Source organism: Jaculus jaculus, chromosome 19 (genome assembly GCF_020740685.1).
Source record: "Jaculus jaculus isolate mJacJac1 chromosome 19, mJacJac1.mat.Y.cur, whole genome shotgun sequence".
Classification (NCBI taxonomy): domain Eukaryota; kingdom Metazoa; phylum Chordata; class Mammalia; order Rodentia; family Dipodidae; genus Jaculus; species Jaculus jaculus.
In genome coordinates this window covers 17,585,564-17,607,056 of record NC_059120.1, presented here as the reverse complement: position 1 = coordinate 17,607,056, position 21,493 = coordinate 17,585,564, and the positions used below count along the sequence as shown (strand labels likewise).

General features: G+C 42.0%; 1 protein-coding gene and 1 pseudogene across 2 annotated transcripts in view; both read right to left on the bottom strand.

Moving 5' to 3' along the window:
* Positions 1-21,493, bottom strand: part of Pkn2 (protein kinase N2) — a 129,877-nt gene that overhangs the window by 30,492 nt on the left and 77,892 nt on the right. The gene's annotated exons all lie outside the window — the stretch shown is intronic.
* LOC123456051 lies at positions 1,756-20,095 on the bottom strand (annotated as a pseudogene).

Below are 21,493 nucleotides of genomic sequence, written 5' to 3'. Positions count from 1 at the left end.
ACTTAACCACTAAGCCATCCCTCCAGCCCAGGAATAGCATTCTTAACATACATACCCATACCTGTTCTTTGGTGAGATACAGAAAAAAAAAAAAAGACAATCTGTTAAAATAAAAACTTCTGGCAGAGTATCTGTGAGGGATCTACCACTTTGCCTGTTTTATAGAAAATACCAAAAACTTATTTGCATTTGCCTATATTCTTACTGCTGCAAATAAATCCCTGTCCATCTTTACATGGGTTTCTAGGGAATCAGGGCTGGTAGACTTTGTAAACAAGCCCCTTTAAGTCATATCCCCAGCCCTGAAAACTCTTAATGAGGGCATCTGTAATAAAAATTTTATATAGAAGAACAATAGCTATCTGGGCATAGTGGAACTGATCTATAACTCTAGAACTTGAGGTTGAGGAAGGAGAATTCAGAATTTGAAGCCGGCTTGGGCTACATATATAGGAAAATTATTATCTCAGAAAGCTAAAACAGTAACTCTTTCCAGAGCTATCTGCAGGAAAAATAAGTTGCATAAGTTTCTTAAATGTCTGAATACTCAATGAATTTCAAAGAATTACAGAATTATGTGGGCAGAGGTGAGAAAGGAAAAATAAAGCTAAATTATGTACCTACTACAATAGCATACAGATTAGAAACAAGGCACACTGACTGTGTATAACAGCTGTGTTTAATAGCTATGCAGTTAACACAAAAGTACGTCACAGTGGTTTTTTGCATAAACAGTTCCTGTTCTATTTGAGATATAAAATTACCATATTATCTTTCCATTTTGACAGGCTAGTCAAGTAATTATGGGTTGCAATTAAGCATAAAATAACTGCAATTTTCTTAGGCAAATAAATACCAAAGGTGTTCGAAATGAAAACAAGGAACTGTAACTTAAGCATCTGGATACATGATGTTCATCACTAGGACTAAACTGAAAATTGAAAGCATTTCAGTGTCACCATTTTAGATATACTACACATAGAATTTCAGGAAGAGCATCACAGCCCGGGGCCCACATGAGAAGACAACTTTCCCCTGGGCACAGCAGACCTACTCCCAGGAATACTTCTCAACAGAAGGCTGGGCAGCCAGAAGCACCTTCAGCCACCCAGATCTCAGCCTCTGCTTCGGCTCAGTCCCGTTTCCTGCTCTGCCCCCAGCTCCTTATAAAGAGCCCCATGAGCCAAGACTAAGTGGAGAATCCTATCCCTTGGGGCATGTGACCCATGTCTGGGAGAAGAAATATACACGACTGAACATGAAGCATGTGGGAGAAGGAAGGGACACCATGGGATAAGGAAAGGCAGACACCCTAAGACATGGATGGACTGAGCCCCAGCTAGCCCTGAAAGGGGCACTGCTTTCAGGGACCCCGAAAAAAGGAAATCATACAACCAAAGGGAAGGGGTGGAGGGCAAAGCTGTCTCATTTACACACAACACTGTAAACACACACAGTCTGTATTTCATGTGCTCCAGCCTGGTGTTTGCATGTCTGTGCATCTAAGGGCCGGTTGTTGAGAACCTTGCCCTGCTCCCCCTCACTCTGGAAACAGGCCAGAATAAGCACAATCCCCCAGTTTAATGGGAGCCGACAGGCCTGGCTGCTCCACTCTGGCTCCAGAGTGGCAGGCATGTGTTTCTGTATGTATATGCACGGGGAACCTGTGTGCAAGTATGTACAAGGGAGAAGGCCACTGCCACAGAGGCTGGGGCAGGTGCGGCTGCTCGAGGCAAGCCTACATGGGTGGCTAGCTCACAAGTAGATCCCCCACAGGTCTCCAGGCAGATATCGGGTGGCACTGAGGGCAGAGCTACTTGGCACCGGTTTGGCAGCCAGCATTCCTTGCAGTGCAAGTGCCAGCACTGAGCTGACATTAGGGGCATGGAGTATGAGTGCATGCAGATGAGGCATTTGTATCCGGGCCCCGGGATAGCTGCCTGTCAAGCTTCCTGACCCGAGCCTTCAGGGCCTCAAATGCGGTTATAGCTGTCTTCAGTAATTTCCTCCGTGTCCCTGTTCTTGCAGGTCCTAGGCATTCCCTCCTGCTTGCTGCTTTCTCCACTGCTGGTGGCTGGCACCTCATCACCGGCCCACTCAGAGAACTCAGGTTAGATGTGGGTGCTGGGCGGTCCACCATTTAGGACTGCCTCTCTCTCCTTGGCTTCACCAGGCTCTTCACCTGTGCAAGGGATGACATCAGCCTCGGTGTATTGTGGTTTTCCATACTCCAGAGTGTCATCCTCATCCACACCCAAGTCAGCATCGCTGTCAGGGTGCTCTTTGCCATTGCACATGATGAAGCCAGAGCCTCAGAAGCCACCTCCCAGGAGTGTTGTGGCCCGTCTTGGCTTCTGCCCACACCATTCATACTCCCCAAAGTGACCTTCTCTTACAAAGGCAATCCTCCACATGCCTGCTCATCTCCTGCTCTGATCCTGCTACAGGTGGTTGCCCAGGGGACATACCTGTCCTTCATTTTGCTTTCTCTGTTTCATTTTCCCAATGCGAGCATTCAGTTGGGTTTACTGGATGGTTCACACTCGCAGGAAGGTCTACTTCCTCCCTCCGGCCAGCTCCCTGCTCTGCCGCTGCTCCGGGCCCTTGGCACTGGTGGCTATGGCGCGGTGCCTTCCCAGTCCCTGGAGCTCTGGGCCTCACGGCCGCCCGGGCACTAATGCAGGCGGATCCTCCCGCGCCAGCACTTCAGCTCCCAGCAGTGGCCATGGCCATGTTGGCCCTGATCAGGAAGAGTATTTCCTTGTAAAGTTGTCCCTTTAATTTTTTATATGGTCACAATTTAGCATTGTGTAAGGTTTTTAATTAATGAAATGTAACTGAAGTGGCACTATGCAATCCTCTCATTCAAACAACTAAAAAGAAGTCAGTGAAGAAGGCCACTTCAATCAGTCTCCAGACTCTCCTGAAGACCATGCACAGGCCGAGGACACTGGGGAGCAGGAGCAGACAGTGATGAGACCACCAGGAGACCAAGGCAGGCACTTTGCAGAGTGAAGGGAACAGTATCAGCAGCTTTCCCAGTCACAACCTGCTTGTTCACTGCTAACCAGCACGTGCTGAGAACACAGTCCCCGAGACAGGGACCACTGAGCAAAGACAAAAAGAATGATATTCCAACCACATTTATTGCTGCTCTATTCACAGTAGCTAGGAAATGGAATCAGCCTAGATGTCCCTCAACTGATGAGTGCATAATGAAGATGTGGCACACTTACATAATGGAGTTCTACTCAGTGGTAAAGGAAAATGAAGTTATGAAATTTGCAGGAAAATGGATGGATCTGGAAAGGATTATACTTAGTGAGGTGACCCAGGCCCAGAAAGCCAAACATCACATGTTCTATCTCCTACGTGGATCCTAGCTACAAATGACTAGACTTCTGAGTAGGAAGAAAACTCAGCAGCAGAGGCCAGTAAGCTAGAAAGGGATACAAAGGGAATAGAAAGTGTGGGGGGGGGGAGAACCCTTAATCGGATATATTGTATATATGTAAAAGATCAGATTAATGGGGGTGAAAAGATCTAAGTGAGGTCAGGGGAAGAGACTGAGTACAGGAAAGGTGGAGGGATGGCTAATCAAAATCTAAGAGGATATAAATAAGTCATATGGAAACCTACTTTTATGGACAATGGAACACTCAGAAGCCATAGATTGGTACTAGAAAATTTTCAGTGCCAGGGATGGGATACCTTCTAGTGAGTTATTGGCCAGGGAGCTCCCTGATGCCCTCAAAGCATTACAGGCCATTGCCAAGGCCCTTGGTTTCCCACCAAGAATAGATGGTAAGACCCTACTGCTGAAGACTCCACATACTTGGGCTGCAAGGTCACTGAGAATCCTACTGGAGCTGAGCTGAAAACCTTTTCCAGCTGACGGAAAGATGGAAAAAGTCACGCTGCCTGCAGTTCAATGGGAGAGAGAGGAATCACCAGTGAAGATACTCAACAGTGGATACTACAAACCTTAATTTGGCCTGCCAGGCCAAATGAGTTAATGGGTGCAATAGTGGCATGTTTGTTATGGGAGAAACTAACCACTCACCACTCTCTAATTTGCCTGGAAGCCTGCTCCATGGGAAGGAATACATCCCTGATATTGAAAACCTACAACAGGAGTAGTCATGTGCCCTAGGGGTGTAATGTCTGCTGCTGTCTGGCTAAGTGTATATACTATGCTCACCAAACTGCTCGGTAAGCCCTTCTCTTAATGTTCATACCCATATATTAATGCTACTCTCACTTTTGGTTAGAAAAGCTTCTCTTTTCAGATGCCAGTGACCTTGAGATGACCCAGAAGACATCATGGTGCTAAGAAGAAGTGACAGGAGTGCTCAGCACTGACATATCTCTATCACACCGTACAAGGCTCAGGGTCCATTGTGGAAGAGGTGGCAGAAAGAATGTAAGTGGCAAAGGAAGGTTAGGACTCCTTACGTGTTCCTCCAGACACAAAATGGCCCAAATATTCATGACCGCAGTGCCTGACACTACCTACATAAGGCCATCACAACAGGAGGGAAATATGACTTTAAAATAAGAGATTGATTGAGAGGGGAGGGGATATGATGGAGAGTGGTTTTTCAAAGGGTAAAGTGGGGGAGGGAGAGAATTACTAGGGGTTATTGTTTACAATTATGGAAGCTGTCAATAAAAAAATTGAAATTAAAAAATAAGACTTAAAAAAAAAAAGAATGATATTCTTTGGATGCAGGTAGGAATGGTGCCTGCTAACCAAGCACAAGTGAAAGTCTTAAGTCAAAGGGCACTGGGGGGAGGGGGACGGGGACGGGGACCCAGGTGAGTCTTGTTGGAGCACTAAGAAGTCATCATGTCTCCAAATGCTCCTTGTTGCAGTCAGCTTTGCAATACTGGACGAACACTCAATAGAAGCAGCTTGCAGGAGGCAGGGGTTTATTTCAGGCTTACAAATTCCAGGGGGACACCATCCATGGCAGAAGAAGCTGGTTCACCTCCATAAATTCCAGCAGAGACACACCAATTACCACCAGCACCATCAATACCAACAGTCAGAGCTCAAACTGCTCTGAACCCACCTAATAGGGCTTGGCTCAATATCCACCCCAAAGAAAGCTTAGGTCTGAACTCCAAGATCCTCCCACAATGACACCTCCTCTAGCATGGTGCTGGAGACTCAAGTTACAAGCTCAATTCTTTTTTAAAAAAAATATTTGTATTTATTTATTTGAGGGTGGGAGAGGTGGGGGCGGGGGAGGAAGGGGGGGGGAAGAAAGAGGGAGAGAATGGGCATGCCAGGGCCTCTAGCTGTTGCAAACCAACTTCAGATGCATGCGTCATCTTGTGCACCTGGCCTGTATGGGTCCTGGGGAACTGAACCTAAATCCTTTGACTTTGTAGGCAATGCCTTAACTACTAAGCCAACTTTCCAGCTCTCAATTCTCTCTCTCTCTCTTTTTTGAGGTAGGTTCTCACTCTGATCCAGGCTAATCTGGAATTCACTATGTAGTCTCAGGGTGGCCTTGAACTCATGGTGATTGTCCTACCTCTGCCTACTGAGTGTGGGGATTAAAGGTATGCACTACCACACCTGGCTTCAATTCTTTTTCTTTTATTAATTTTTTAATTTATGAGTGAAAAAGGGAGACAGAGAAAGAGAATGGGCATGTCAGGGCCTCTAGCCATTGAAAACAAACTCCAGATGTATAAGCCACCTTGTTCATCTGGTTTTACATGGGTACTGGAGAACTGAACCCAGGTCTTTAGGCTTTACAGGCAAACACCTTAACCACTGAGCCAATCTCTCTGCCCCACAAGCTCAAATCTTTTGTTTGTTTTTTTGTTTTTTTTCAAAGTAGGGTCTTGCTCTAGCACAAGCTGACCTGAATTTCACTACGTAGTCTCAGGGTGGCCTTGAACTCTCAGCAATCCTCTGACCTCAAAAGTGTGTGCCACCATGCCTGGGTGGGGGTTGGGTGGAGAAGAGTGTGCCCGCCCAAGTGGGTGCACCAGGACCTCTAGTTGCTGCAAACAAACTCCAGACACATGTGCTAGTTTGTGCATCTGGCATTATGTGGATACTAGGGAAATGAACTTGGGTTGTTAGGCTTTATAGACCAGTGCCTTAACTGCTAAGCCATCTCTTCAGCCCACAAGCTCATTCTTAATCAAAAACAAGCGAGTCTCTGGTGTCATACACCAAACACTTTTAGTGCATTACAGATCCCAAAAGCTATGCTTCAAAGATCACAGCATTTCCAAGTTCCTGCCTTCTATCCAACAAAGTGAAATCCACCATGTCTGTTCCCAAACAAAAATGATCAGTTTTCTATTACTGCATTCAAAATGAACACAAGTGTAGTGGCTTAGCTGACCTAAATACAGCTAACTAGGAGACAAGGACATTAAAACAATTATATCCATACCCACCTGTTTAAATGATGAGCAGAGACATGAAAGAACAGCCCCAAACCAAATTTCTACAAACAGGATGTCTTGAGATTTTTTTTCTCTCATCTCTCCCTACTTCTTTCCTTTTCTTCCCCCCACCCTTTACCTCTAAAGACAGGGGTCTCATTCTTTCCCAGGCTGACAGGAACTCATCCTGTTGCCCACCCAGGCCTTAAACTGGTGATCCACCTCCCTCAGCCTCTTGAATGCTGAGATTATAGGTGTAAGCCACTATGCCTAGCTTGAGATTTCTTTAAAAATATCACAGATAGAACTGGTAGCGGATTAAATATTTTAAAAAATATAAATAAAGGGGAGGGCAGGAGACGATTACTCACTGGTTAAAGTGCTTGCCTGTAAAGTCTAATGACCTGGGCTTGATTCTCCAGTACTCATGTAAAGCCAGATGCACAAAGTGGCACATACATCTGGAGTTTGTCTGCTATAGCTGGAGGGCCTGGCATGCCCATCCTCTCTTTCTGTATCTATCTACAAATAAATACAATATTAAAAAAAAATTGTATTTATTTATTTGACATAGAAAGAGGGAGAGAGAATGGGTGTGTGAGGTCCTCCAGCCACTGTAAATGAACTCCAGACGTGTGCGCCCCCTTGTGCATCTGTCTAACGTGGGAACCTGGGTCCTTTGGCTTTGAAGGCAAACGTCTTAAGTGCTAAGCCATCCCCCCAGCCCAATAAATAAAATACTTCTAAAAAGTTGAAGGCACAGCAATAGAAATGATTAAAAACAAACTATTCACAGAAAAAAGAACAGTGCACATATAAACTATGAATTTAAAGTAGTAGCATACATTATTGAAGTTCCTAATGAAAGGCAGAGAGAACAGGAGATAGAAACTATATATGTATTCATATATATATAAAGAATGGCTCAATTTCCCAGATTTGGTGAAAACTGTAAGCCCAAGAAGTCTACTAAATCAGCGGATAAGAAGTAAACCATAGCAAAGCACATCATACTCTGATTTTTCAAGAGAAATTGTGAAAGGCAGCAAGACAACATGACATTCAGGGGAACAGAGAGTAGATGGCAGACTTCTCGAAAAGAACATGACTAACTTAAATATATGTACTTTATCATGTGTCTAAAACACCTCCATAAAACTGTCCAGAGAATTCTGTATTGACGAGAGTGGCACATACATATATACTTACTAAAACCACATAACACTGTATATTAGAAAGGGTGAGTCATGAAGAATAGAAATGATACCCGCTAAGGCTGTTATGGGTTCAAAATTTTCATGTTTTATTAGGGCTGCAGAGTGAAAAAACAGATTAGCTATAACTATAGTGGATATCCTTACTTTAGTTGTATTTGTCTTATTTTTGTTATTACAATAGAAAACTTTGCTCATTTCCACTGTAAATGCTCAGACTTAAAAGTCATCCTGGGGAAACTGAAAACATCTGGCTACTAACTTCAAATCCTGGTGGCTTATTAAATATTTCAGTAATTTCAATACATTAGGACATGACAATGTGCACCACCTGCTTTCATTTAGGAAAGAAACAGTCTGAAGAGAGTTAAGATCTTTATTAAACATCTAGAAGTTTTTTCTTTTATGAAGTGAAATAATTGCAGTTGCTTATAACCACATTAGAGATGGAGTAAAGCAACATTCTTCACTTTTATAAACCACAATATGAAAAATTTAAAACCAATACATCTAAGAAGCAAATGTGCATATTCATAGGCAGCTATGAATTACATTGGGATAAGTAAATATTTTTTATTCCTTTCAACTCTTTGGAAAAATTGTTTTTGGGATTTCTATGCAGTGTGCTCATGTGTAAAGGCCAGAGGTTGAAACTGGGTATCTTCCACAGCTGCTCTGCACATTAGTTTTTTGTTTTTTTTTTTTTTTTTGGAGGTACAGACTTACATAGTCCAGGTTTACCTGGAACACAATCTGTAGTCACAGGCTGTCCTCAAATTGAAAGAATTCCTCTGATCTCTACCACCCAAGAGCTGAGATTACAAGTGTGCGCTGCCAACCAACTGGGTAGATTAGCTAGTTAACGAGGCCAAGGACCCCCGGAGTACAGGAGTGTGTAGCTGTACACTGCCTTTACACGGGTGTTGCGGATCTAAACTCAGGGACTCAAGCCCCACACAGCAAGCATTTTACTCATTAAGCCATCTCTCTAGGTTCTGAAAAAGTATTTCAGTAGCTGTTTTACAAATTCATTATTATATTTTGGTATAATTTTGCTGTTGTTTTCAGTTAAGTTCTTACTATCTAGTCCAGGCTGGCTTGGGACTCTTGATCCTCTTCCCTCATTCTCCCAGTGCTGAAATAATCAACACCAACCTAAAGAATAGACTAAAACAGAGTGGGGTGTGGTGGCACACGCCTTTAATCCCAGCAGAGGTAGAAGGATCTCCATGAGTTCAAGGCCACCTTGAGAATACAGAGTGAATTCCAGGTCAGCCTGGGCTAGAGTGAGACCCTACCTTGAAAAACCAAAAAGAACAGACTAAAGTAGAGAGAGAGAGAGAGAAAAAAAAAAACAAAAAACCCACAAAACCCAAAACCCAAAAAAAGTCAGGCCTATGAGGTAAATTTCTAAAATGTGATTTTGTTACGTTTTCAAAAATAATGCTAAGCCAAATATTTGAAACCCTATTTTAATCAGGAGATCATTCAGATGTTCCTAATTTGGCACTAAGCCAAAGACAGATAAACTTGGGCTGGGGAGATGGCTCAGCAGTTAAAGGCCCTTGCTTGCAAAGCCTGATAGCCTAGGTTTGATTCCCCAGGACTCAAGTCAAAGGAGAGTGCGCGCGCACAAATGAACTCCAGATGTGTGCGGCCCCTTGTGCACCTAGCTAACGTGCGTCCTAGAGAATTGAGTCTCGAACTGGGGTCCTTAGTCTTCACAGGCAAGTGCTTAACTGCAAAGCCATTCTTTCAGCCCAATAATTTTTTTTTAAATAGATAGTTAAACTTAGTAAGAATAGGGCCTACCTGATTATCAATAGTATTTAACAACTATTTATGGATAAATAAAATGGACTGTGCTAGAAGCTAAGATTAGTTGTTGATCTTTATTGTTGTGTTTTTTTTTTTTTTTTTTTTTGCAATAGAATTACCCATCCCCCATCTTTTTTCTTGTTTTAAAGGTGGTTAAGATATCACTCTAGCCCAGGCTGACTTTGAATTCACTATGCAGTCTCAGGCTGGCCCTGAACTCATAGCAATCCTCATACTTCTGCCTTCTGAGTGCTAGGACTAAAGGTTTGCACCACCATGCCATGCTGCGTTAGAGTTTCATGAATTCTCAGTAATTGTCATGATCTTTACTCTTCATAAGTAAGCATTCTGGTTTTGATTAAAAAACCCAAATAGTAAGAATAATAAGGCAGGGCTGGAGATGGCTTAGTGGTTAAGTGCTAGCCTGTGAAGCTGAAGGACTCTGGTTCGAGGCTCGATTCCCCAGGACCCACGTTAGCCAGATGCACAAGGGGCGCACGCGTCTGGAGTTTGTTTGCAGTGGCTGGAGGCCCTGGCGCGCTCCCCCTGCCTTTCTCTCTCTGCCTTTCTCTCTGTCTGTCGCTCTCAAATAAATAAAAAATGAACAAAAAAAATTTTAAAAAAAGATTAATAAGGCAAAGACATCTGAGCCCGAAAGAGAAGGACTGCACACAAAGGGCTTTAACTGTGAAAGACGACTCATGGTAGGAATTGTATAAGATATGCTAGAAAAATAAACAGGATTCAGAGTATGGTGATTTTTCCTAGAGCTCTCCCAGTAAACAGTGCTCTAATGTTTTAAATCATTCTGCATTGTTTCCCTAAGCCAAAAGGTAGGACTTCTGTTTACTAAATAACAGTTCTGCTTATGGTGGGATATTAATGTCATCTTAACAAATTAATAGATATTTGAAAAAGGAACAAATAATTCCCAAGTATGTATTTCATTCTTTCTTATTTTTTAAAATTTATTTATTGGAGAGAGAGGGAGGAAGGCAGGGAAGGATGCAGATAGATCGGGTGCACCAGGGCCTCTAGGCACTACAGATGAACTCTAGATGCACATGCCAACTTGTGCAGTGCATCTGCCTTTTAGGTGGTACTAGGAAGTTGAACCTGGGTCCTTAGGCTTCACAGGCAACAGCTTTTACTGATAAGCCATCTCTCCAGCCATTTCTTTTTTCTTTTTGGTTTTTCAAGGTAAGGGTCAGGCTTATCTGGATTTCACTATGTAATCTCAAGCTGGCCTTGAACTCACATGTTGGGTCATGATATGCAGATACATTTATCTTACCCATAACTGTGGGCTAACTCCAGAATGCATGACCCATATACCTCAACAAGGAGGAGGGGGGGGGGAGGGGGCAGGACATGGATAAGCCTAACAATGGTATCAAATTGACTGTATTCTCTGAGTACAAAAGTAATTAATAAGAAAAATCAAACAAGGGCTGCAGAGATGGCTTAGTGGTTAAGGTGCCTGCCTGAAAAGCCTAAGGACCCAGGTTCAATTCCCCAGTACCCACGTAAGCCAGCTGCACAAGGTTGATGCATGTGCCTGATAGAGGCCCTGGTATGCCCATTCTCTCTCTCTCTCTCAAATATAAAATAATTGCATAAAATATATTAAAAACATAAAAAAAGAAGAAGGTGGAGAGTGATTGAGGAAGACAACTGACTTTTAAATCTAGGTTCCACATGTAAGAGAAAACATGAGGTATTTGTCAGAGTCATAATTTGTATTATTTCTAATAAAATTATGAGTATAAGTATTGTGCATTCTTGAGTTCTGTAAGTTTTTCTAGTGAATTATTTAGGCCTGTGCTCCTAGCTGCTATCAGAAGGGCAGGTGACCTGAGAACTTCATGTTTGACACATATCTGAAGTGAGGGCAATCTTAAGAAAGAATATACCACGAGCCTATAAAATTTAATCCAACGCTCAGTAGTTACCATTAGAATTCATTACATATAGAGCCGGGCATGGTGGTGCACACCTTTAATCCCAGCATTTGGGAGGTAGAGGTAGGAGGATCGCTGTGAATTCAAGGCCACCCTGAGACTACATAGTGAATTCCAGGTCAGCCTGAGCTAGAGTGAGACCCTACCTTGAGCCCCCCCCCAAAAGAATTTATTACATATCAATATATATACTGGAAGAAGGTATTTCAAAAACATCCAATTAGGGACTTCTGGGTAAGATGGTGGCATAGGAGCCACACCAAAGCAGCCTGGGAGAAATAAGCAGAAAAACAGCAAACTACACTCTTCTACAAAAAGTGAAGGCATAGAAGAAATTATCAACCACAGCAGAGAAGTAGGAAATATCCAGAGATTCTAGATACCACAGAAGTAAGACACTGGTCTGCAGGCTGCCAGGTTCTGCCTGAGCCATAGGAGAAGCCAGGTGAAGGGATTTTCCAATCACACCAACCTCTTTGCAAACTCAAGAAATCTGAAGGGGAAGACAGCAGGGACCAGCTGAGCAGCTTGAGGAGAAGGATTGTAGGAACCAGCTCCACAGCTCCACTACAACTTCAGGCACCCTCAACAGCTTCCCCTCCCACAACCACCAGCTTTAGCAACTACTGGAGACCCGGGGAAGGGAATTCAGCTTCACAGCACTCAGCACAGATGATCAGAGCAATAAACGAACCTAGCCAGTTGAGCACAGCCCACAACACCGAAAAGAGGGACCAAAGTGGGCACGCTGCATAGATGGAATCAAAGACACCCCAAAGGTAACAGGGCCTATTTACACCAACCAGGTCAGTACTTTCCAAAAAAAGGCCTGGTATATAGACCTGCACTGGAAGTGCTAATCACACCTTCTGTGCCAGGGCATGGATGGTCAGATTTGCCACTCTTAAATAAGCCATATTTTGGGGTTGTCATTTGTTGCTTCCTGACTTACAGTGCCTTTATCTCTTCTGTCATTTGTGGAGGCAGGGTCTCACTTGGCAACAGACTCCTAGTCCTTAGGGATTTTTTTTTTTTAAGGTAGGTTCTCAGTCTAGCCCAGGCTGATGAGGAATTCACTATATAGTCTCAGGGTGGCCTCAAACTCACAGTGATCGTCCTACCTCTGCCTCCTATGTGATGGAATTAAAGGCGTGCGCCACCACGCCCAGCTTCCTTAAGGACCTTGACTTTGTTAAATGATTTATTTGTTTTAATACCCATTCTTACATAAATACTCCACGCTGGTTTTAACTAGATGTGTATATTGTTCAGTTGAATTGTAGAATTTGCCTTTATCTTGCTCTGCCAGCCTAGCAGAATACACTACCAGAATACCATAGCAGAAACACACAACTCCTAGGGTCATGTTTGCTGTTACTCTGACAGTCACTAAAGAGCCACACCTGGCACCTTAAGCTCCTACCCATCTATGAATACTGCAGATAATTAGAAAACTCAAGCATCAAATTAATCCAAAATATGATAAAGCAGTTAAGAGTGAACAAAGCAAGTCACTTATAAAGAAAGGCAAGCCTATCAGGATCACAGAAGATTACTCAACACAAACTGTAAAAGCCAGAAGGGCTTAGAATGATGTATTCCAAGTTCTGAAAGATAAAAACTGTCAACCAAGGTTACTTTACCCAGCAAAGCTATCTATCCAAATTGATGGAGAAATAAGGACATTCCACAACAAAAACGGGCTAAAGGATATATGACCGCTAAGCCAGCTCTACAGAAAATACTTGAAGGAATCCTTCATGCTGAAGAGAAAGCAAAGCACATATATGAGGAAACAGGAATAAATAAACCATATTCAAATACTAGTTAATAAAAGAGAGTAAAATGAAAACAGGAAGCACTACAAAACAAGAAGAATGGTGAAAATAAATGCATACCTTTCAATAACAATTCTTAGTATCAATGGTCTCAATGCCCTAAACAAACAAAAGACACAGGCTTGGATTAAAAGGCAGGATCCTTCTTTTTGTTGCCTCCAAGTAACTCCTATCTCCATAAAAGACAGACACTATCTATCTTAGGGTGAAAGGATGGAAAAATGGTATTTCAAGAATATGGGACTAGGAAACAGGCAGCTGTTGCTATCCTAATATCTGACAGGGGAGACTTCAAACCAACATTAATGAGGAAAGAAGGTAAGTCACTTTATATTGATTAAAGAAAAAATTCAACAGGAGCACATTCCAATTCTAAACATATATGCACCTAACATGGAAGCTCCCAATTTCATCAAACACTATTAGAATTAAGTTCACATATAACACCAAGCACAATTTTAGTGGGTGATTTCACTGCCCCACTCTCACCAATTAATAGGTCATCCTAGCTAAAAATAAATACAGAAGCATGGATTAAATGATGTCATAAAACAAAGGGACCTAACAGATATCTGGAGAACATTTCATCCAAATGCTACAGAATATACATTCTTTTTCAGCAGCACATGGAACATTCTCTAAAATAGACCATATATTAGGATACAAAGCAAATCTTAATAAATACAGGAAAATTGAAATATGTCCTTGCACTCTATCTTTTCACAATGGGATCAGACTACAAATCAATAGCAAGAAAAGCTATAGAGCATACACAAAATCATGGAAACTAAACAATACACTACTAAACGATGAATGGGTCCATGAAGAAATCAAGGAAATAAAATTCATAGAATCAACTGATAATGAAAAACCAACATACCAAAACCTTTGGGACACAGTGAAGGCAGTCTTAAGAGGGAAATTACAGCTGTAAGAGCCTATCTTAAGAAATTAGTTAACAACTAAGCAACTTAATGGTTTATCTTAAGGCTTTGGAAAAAGAACAAAGCAAACCAAAAATTAGTAGATGGGAAGAAATAATAAAGATTAGAGCAGTAATTAATGAAATAGAAACTCCCCCCAAAATATAAAGAATCAATGAATCAAAGAATAAAGAGTTGGTTTTTGCTGGGCGTGGTGGCGCGCACCTTTAATCCCAGCATTTGGGAGGTAGAGGTAGGAGGATCGCCGTGAATTCGAGGCCACCCTGAGACTACATAGTGAATTCCAGGTCGAATTACCTCGAAAAAACAAAAACAAAAACAAACAAAAAAAAAAGAGTTGGTTCTTTGAAAGGATAAACATCATCAATAATCTCACAGTAAATCTGAGAAGAGAGAAAAGGCACAATAAAATTAGAGATAAAAAAGGCACTAGGGCTGGAGAGATGGCTTAGCGGTTAAGTGCTTGCCTGTGAAGCCTAAGGACCCTGGTTCGAGGCTTGATTCCCCAGGACCCATGTTAGCCAGATGCACAAGGGGACGCACACATCTGGAATTCGTCTGCAGTGGCTGGAAGCCCTGGCACGCCCATTATCTCTCTCTTTCTGCCTCTTTCTCTGTCTATCGCTCTCAAATAAATAAATAAAAATAAACCAAAAAAAAAAATTAAAAAAAGAAAGAAAAAGGCACTATTACAATAGATACCAAAGAAATTCAGAAAATCATAAAGACATATTTAAGAATACATACTCCACTAAGTTTGAATATCTGATAGAAATGGATGATTTCCTAGATTTATATGACCTACCAAAAATAAATCAAGATGAGTTTAACCACTTAAATAGATATTACAAGTATACAGATCCAAGTAGTTATAAAAAGTCTCCAAACTAGGGCTGGTGAGATGGTTTAGCAGTTAAGCACTTGCCTGTGAAGCCTAAGGACCCCGGTTCAAGGCTTGATTCCCCAGGACACACATAGTAAGCCAGATGCACAAGGAGGCACATGCATCTGGAGTTGGTTTGCATTGGCTGGAGGCCCTGGTATGCCCACTCTCTATCTGACTCTTTCTCTCTCTGTCACTCTCAAATAAATAAATAATTAAAAATAAACAAAACAAAACAAAATCTCCCTACTAAAAAAAGTCCAGGCACAGATGGATACGTTGGTGAATTTTACCAGACCTTCATGGAAGAACAATGCTTCTCAAACTTTTCCATAAAATAGCAAAGAAAGGAATTCTATGAAAGTCCTTCTATGAAGGCAGCATCACCCTCATACCAAAATCAGACAAAGACAGAAGTAAAAAAAAAAGGAAATTACAGGCCAATCTCCCTCATGAATATAAATGCAAAAATTCCCAACCAAATATTGGCAAACAGAACACAAGAACATATCAAAATGATCATTTACCTCGACCAAGTAGACTTTATTCCAGAGATGCAGGGATGTTGCAACATATGCAAATCAATGAATATAATACACCATATAAATGGACTGAAGGACAAAAATCCCAGTATCATCTCAATAAATACAGAAAAGGCATTTAACAAAATCTAACATCCTTTCATGATAAAAAGTCCTACAGAAACTGGGACTAGAAGGAACATATCTCAACATAATAAAGGCTATTAATGACAAACCTACAGCCAACATGATACTAAATGGGGAAAAACTTGACATTTTTCCACTAAAATCAGGAGCAAGACAAGGGAGTCTACTGTCCCCACTTTTACGTAATAGAGTACTGGAAGTCTTAGCTATAGCAACAGGACAAGAGACATTCATAAAAAGGATACAAATTGGAAAGGGAGTAAATTATTATTTGCAGATATGATTCTATACATAAAGGACCCTGAAGACTTCCAGCTAACCGTTGTATCTTATACTTTTAACAGTGTAGCAGGATACAAAACAGATAACACAGAAATCAGTAGCTTTCCTATATGTTAATAACAAGGATACTGAGCATAAAATCAGGAAAACACTCCCAATTCACAATTGCCTCAAAAATACATACATACATACATACATACATACATACATACATACATACATACAGTAAGTACCTCAGAATAAACCAAGGAAGTGAAGGATCACAATAAAAACTTTAAAACACTCAAGTGAGAAACTGCAGAAGATACTAGGACATGGAAAGACATCCAATGTTCTTGGATTGGAAGAGCCAATATTGTGGAAATGGCAATCTTAACAAAAGCTACATATTTAATGCAATCCCCATTAAAATTCCAATGGCATTTGTGGTGGTTTGATTAAGGTACCCCCCATAAACTTAGGGGTTCTGAATGTTAGGTCCCCAGCTGATGGCAATTTGGGAATTAAAGCCTCCTGGAGGCCATGTATTATTGGGGGCGGGATTATGGGTGTTATAACTAGCTTCCTCTTGCCAGGGTTTGGCACTCTCTCTTACTGCTGCTGTCCATCTGATGTTGGCCAGGAGGTGATGTCTACCCTCTGCTCATGCCATTGTTTCCCTCTGACATCATGGAGCTCCCCCTGGAGTATGTAAGCCAAAATAAATCCTTTTTTCCCCACAAGCTGCTATTGGTCAGGTATTTTCTGTCAGCAATGCGAACCTGACTGCAACAGCATTCTTCATGAAAATAGAAAAAAAATTCTATTTGGAAGCACAAAAACCTTGAATAGTCAATTTTGAGCAACAAAAATAAAGCTAGTGCTATCACCATACCTGATTTAAAAAAATATTTTCTTTTTAATTATTTTTAATTATTTTTTTGACAGAGAAAGGGGGGCAGGGAGGGAGGAAGGAAGGGCGAGATGGGGGGGGAGGGAGGAAGAATGGGCGTGCCAGGGCCTCCAGCCACTGCAAACGAACTAAAGATATGTGCGCCTCTTGTGCATCTGGCTAATGTAATGTGGGTCCTGGGGAATTGAACCAGGGTCCTTTGGCTTTGCAGGCAAATGCCTCAACCGTTAGCCATCCCTCCAGCCCACCAAACCTAATTTTCTTCCCCCTAGTGTTTGTTTTTATTTGGGGAGGGAGGAAGGACTGAATACAGCGTGAGAAAGGGCTGAGAACAGGTGACCTTCTACAGTTTTTTTCTCAAACAGGAAGAACTGTCATTCCGCTGTCATGTTCACCTGGAGAGCACATCTTGCATGTGTAACAGCATTTGGGACAGTCCTGTTTAATTTCTATAGGAGAAAAACTTGTTTCTTTTGACACATATTGCATATCAGCATTAGGAAAACCAACAGGCCTGACTGTTTCTAAGGACAGGCAGAGGCAAGCAACTGTGTGTGGCTTTACTGGCCCATACTTTCCAGGGACACCTTGGCAATGGAAGCCGGATAAGAACAGAGGACTCAATCACTGGGACAGTGACCAGACACTTTCAGGGGGAATGGAAGAGCAGATGAGGGACACTGATGGATCTGTGCTAGAGCTTCCATGTGGGCAGTGCTCTGAGAAGGGATGCAAGATAAAGACAGCATAAAAAAGAAAAACAAGCTAGCCGAGATTGGAGGACGGAGGCAAGAGTGGGAGGTAATGAGTGCCACAGCTAGAATAAAGCCTTTCACTGAGGTACCCATGCCACTGAGGATGATGACTGAGCCAATTTTAAGCTGTATTACAAAGCCACAGTAACAAAAACAGCATGGTACTGGCGAAGATAGTCATGTAGATCAATGGAACAGAATAGAGGGCCAGATGTAAATCCAGGTAGCTACAGCCATCTGATTTTCAACAAAAACATGCATATCTATATGTAGAAGGATGAAAACAGATCCTTCTCTCACTTCTTTCACTCGATGCCCAAGAATCAAGTCCAAATGGATCAAGGACCTTAATATTAGACCTATCACTCTGTAACTGCTAGAGGAAAAAGCAGGGGAAACACTTCAACATATTCGCATAGGCAATAATTTCCTGAAAATAACCCCAGTTGCTCAAGAAATAAATCTACTAAGCAACTACTGGGATCTCATGAAATCACAAAGCTTTTGTACACAAAGGACACTATGAATAGAGCAAAGAGGCAACCTGCAGAACGGGAGAAAATCTTTGCCAGCTATACATCTAACAGAGGATTTCCATCCAGAATATACAAATAACTCCATAAACTAATAAGAAATCAAACACCCAATTAAAAAATGGGCTATGGAAGTAAATTAAGAGTTCTCAAGAAAAGAAATACAGATGGTCTATAACCATCTAAAAAATGTTCAACATCGTCAGCCATCAGGAAAATACAAAATCAAACTACTTTGAGATCCCATCTCATTCCTGTCAGAATGGCTATTATAAAGAAAACAAATGATAATAAATGCGGTGAGGTGAGGTGAAGATGTGGAAAAAGAAGAACCCTTCTACACTGTTGGCAGGAATGCAATCTGGTTCAGCCATTGTGGAAATCAGTGTGGAGGTTCCTGAGACAGCTAAAAATAGATCTACCATATGACCCAGCTACACCACTCCTAAGCATATGTCCTAAGGACTCTTCTCACTCCCTTACAGATATTTGCACAACCATGTTTATTGCTACTCTATTCACAGTAGGTAGGAAATAAAATCAGCCTGTATGTCCCTCAGTTGAATGGATAATGAAGATGTTGGTACATTTATACAATGACGTTCTAATCAACGGTAAAGAAAAAATGAAATTATAACATTTGTAGGAAGGGCTGGAAAGATGGCTTAGTGGTTAAACACTTGCCTGTGAAGCCTGAGGACCCCGGTTCGAGGCTTGTTTCCCCAGGACCCACGTTAGCCACATGCACAAGGGGGAGCATGCATCTGGAGTTCGTTTGCAGTGGCTGGAGGCCCTGGTGCGCCCATTCTGTCTCTCTCTGTCCGTCACCCCCAAATAAATAAATAAAAATAAACAAAAAAATTAAAAAATTATTTGCAGGAAAATGGATAGACCTGGAAAGAATTACACTAAGTGAGGCAACCCAGGCCCCAGAAAGCTAAATGTCTCATATGTGGATCCTAGCTACAAATGTTCATATTTCTGTGTCAGCTGGAGTAAAAAAAATGGTAGTAGAGGCCAGTAAGATAGAAAGGGCTTTAAGGGAGGAAGGGGAGGGGAGGAGAGGGCTCAAGGGGATGGTATTGTATATACGTAAGTAGACAAATAGATTACTGCGGTGGAATGGCCTAAGTGAGGTTAGGAGAAAAGAATGAGAAAAAGAAGGGTGAGTTAATCAAACTTCAGGATATTGTGAATAAATCATATCAAAACCTACCATGTTGGATAATGGCACACCCAGAAGCCATAGATTGTTACTTGAAAAACTTCAGGCCAGGTGTGGTGGCGCATGTCTTTAATCCCAGCACATGGGAGGCAGAGGTAGGATGATCATTGTGAGTTCAAGGCCACTCTGATACTACATAGTAAATTCCAGGTCAGCCTGAGCTAGAGTGAGACTCTACCTTGAAAAAACAAAACAAAAACAAACAAAGAAAGGAAAAGAAAATTTTCAGTGCCAGGGACGGGATACCTTCCAATGAGTTGTTGGGAAGAGATACCCTCCAAACATTACAGGCTGTTGCAAAGGCCCTTGGTTTCCTACCAGAAATAGAAGGCAAGACTCTATTGCTGAAGACTCCACATGTCTGGGCTGCAATGCCACTGAGAAACCAAGCTGGGGCTAAGGAGAAAACCTCCTTCACGTAGACGAGCTGGCAGAAAGCTAGAAGAGGCTACACAGTATGCAGCACTATGGGAGACAAAAGTCATCAGTGGTTAAAAAAAAAAAAAAAAAACAACCCACACACAAAAAAACAAACAACAACAAAAAAAAAACAGTAGACATTGCCAGCCTCAGGTTTGGCTAGCCAGACCAAATGACTGAATGGAGGCAAAAGTGGCGTGTCTATTACTGGGGCAACCAACTGTTACCGAATTGGACTGGAAGTCCATTCTATGGAAAGAAATACTTGCCTGGTACTGAAAACCTAATCAAAAGCCAATGGTGAGGAGGTCATTAGCCATAGGAGTGTAATGCCTGTTCTTGTCTGGCTAAATGCATATATTCCTCTCACCAAACTGTCCTGTAAGCACTATACTTAATGTTTGTATTCATATATTAATGCTACTCTCACTTTTGGTCAGAAAAGCTTCTCAGTGACCACCGAGATGACTCAAAAGGCACCACAGTGCTGAGAAGGGACCAAGGAGTGTTCAGCACTGAAACATCTCTTTTTTTTTTTAAATTTTTTATTTATTTATTTGAGAGCGACAGACACAGAGAGAAAGACAGATAGAGGGAGAGAGAGAGAATGGGCGCGCCAGGGCTTCCAGTCTCTGCAAACGAACTCCAGATGCGTGCGACCCCTTGCGCATCTGGCTAACGTGGGACCTGGGGAACCGAGCCTCGAACCGGGGTCCTTAGGCTTCACAGGCAAGCGCTTAACCGCTAAGCCATCTCTCCAGCCCTGAAACATCTCTTATCACACCCTCCAAGGCTCAGGGTCATTTACAGAAGAGATGGCAGAAAGAATTGTTAAGAGCCAAAGGAGGGGTAGGACTGCTCACAGTGCAATTGTCCAGACAGAAATTGGCCTCGCTATCTCTGACCTCGCAGTGCCTAGCACTACCTTCACAAGACCCTTATAACAGGAAGAAAATATGATGACATCAAAATAGAGAGAGGAAGGGGATATGATGGAAGAGTGGATTTGTGAAGGGGAAGATGTGGGGGGGGGATGGAATTATCATGGTGTATTGTCTGTGAGTATGGAAGTTGTCAATAAAAAGGAAAAAAAAAGAGAAAATATACAAATGGGGTTAGAGAGATAGCTTAGTGGTTAAGGTGTATGCAAAGCCTAAGGACCCAGGTTCGATTCCCCAGTACTCAGTAAAACCAGATGCATAAGGTAGCACATGTGTCTGGAGTTTGCAGTGGCTAGAGGCCCTGGTGTGCCCATTCTCTACCAGCCTCTCTCTCTCTGTCTCTAATAAATAAAGTAGTAATTAAAAAAAAAAAAAAACAGGGCTAGAGAGATAGCTTAGAGGTTAAGGTGTTTGCTTTTCTCTAGGACCCACGTAAGCTAGATGCATAAGGTGGCACATGCATCTAGAGTTTGACTGCAGTGGCTGGAGGCCCTGGTGTGCCCATTCTCTCCCCATCTCTCTCTGACTCTATTTCTCTCTCAAATAAGTAAATAAGTAAATTACATATGCATATATATGAAAGAAAAAAAACAAAAAACAAAAATAATCCAACTACCTGATATCCAAGAAAGACTGACATTAGATCTAAATATATATATAGACTAAGAGTTATAAGACAGCTATGAGATAGGTGTGGTTGTGTAT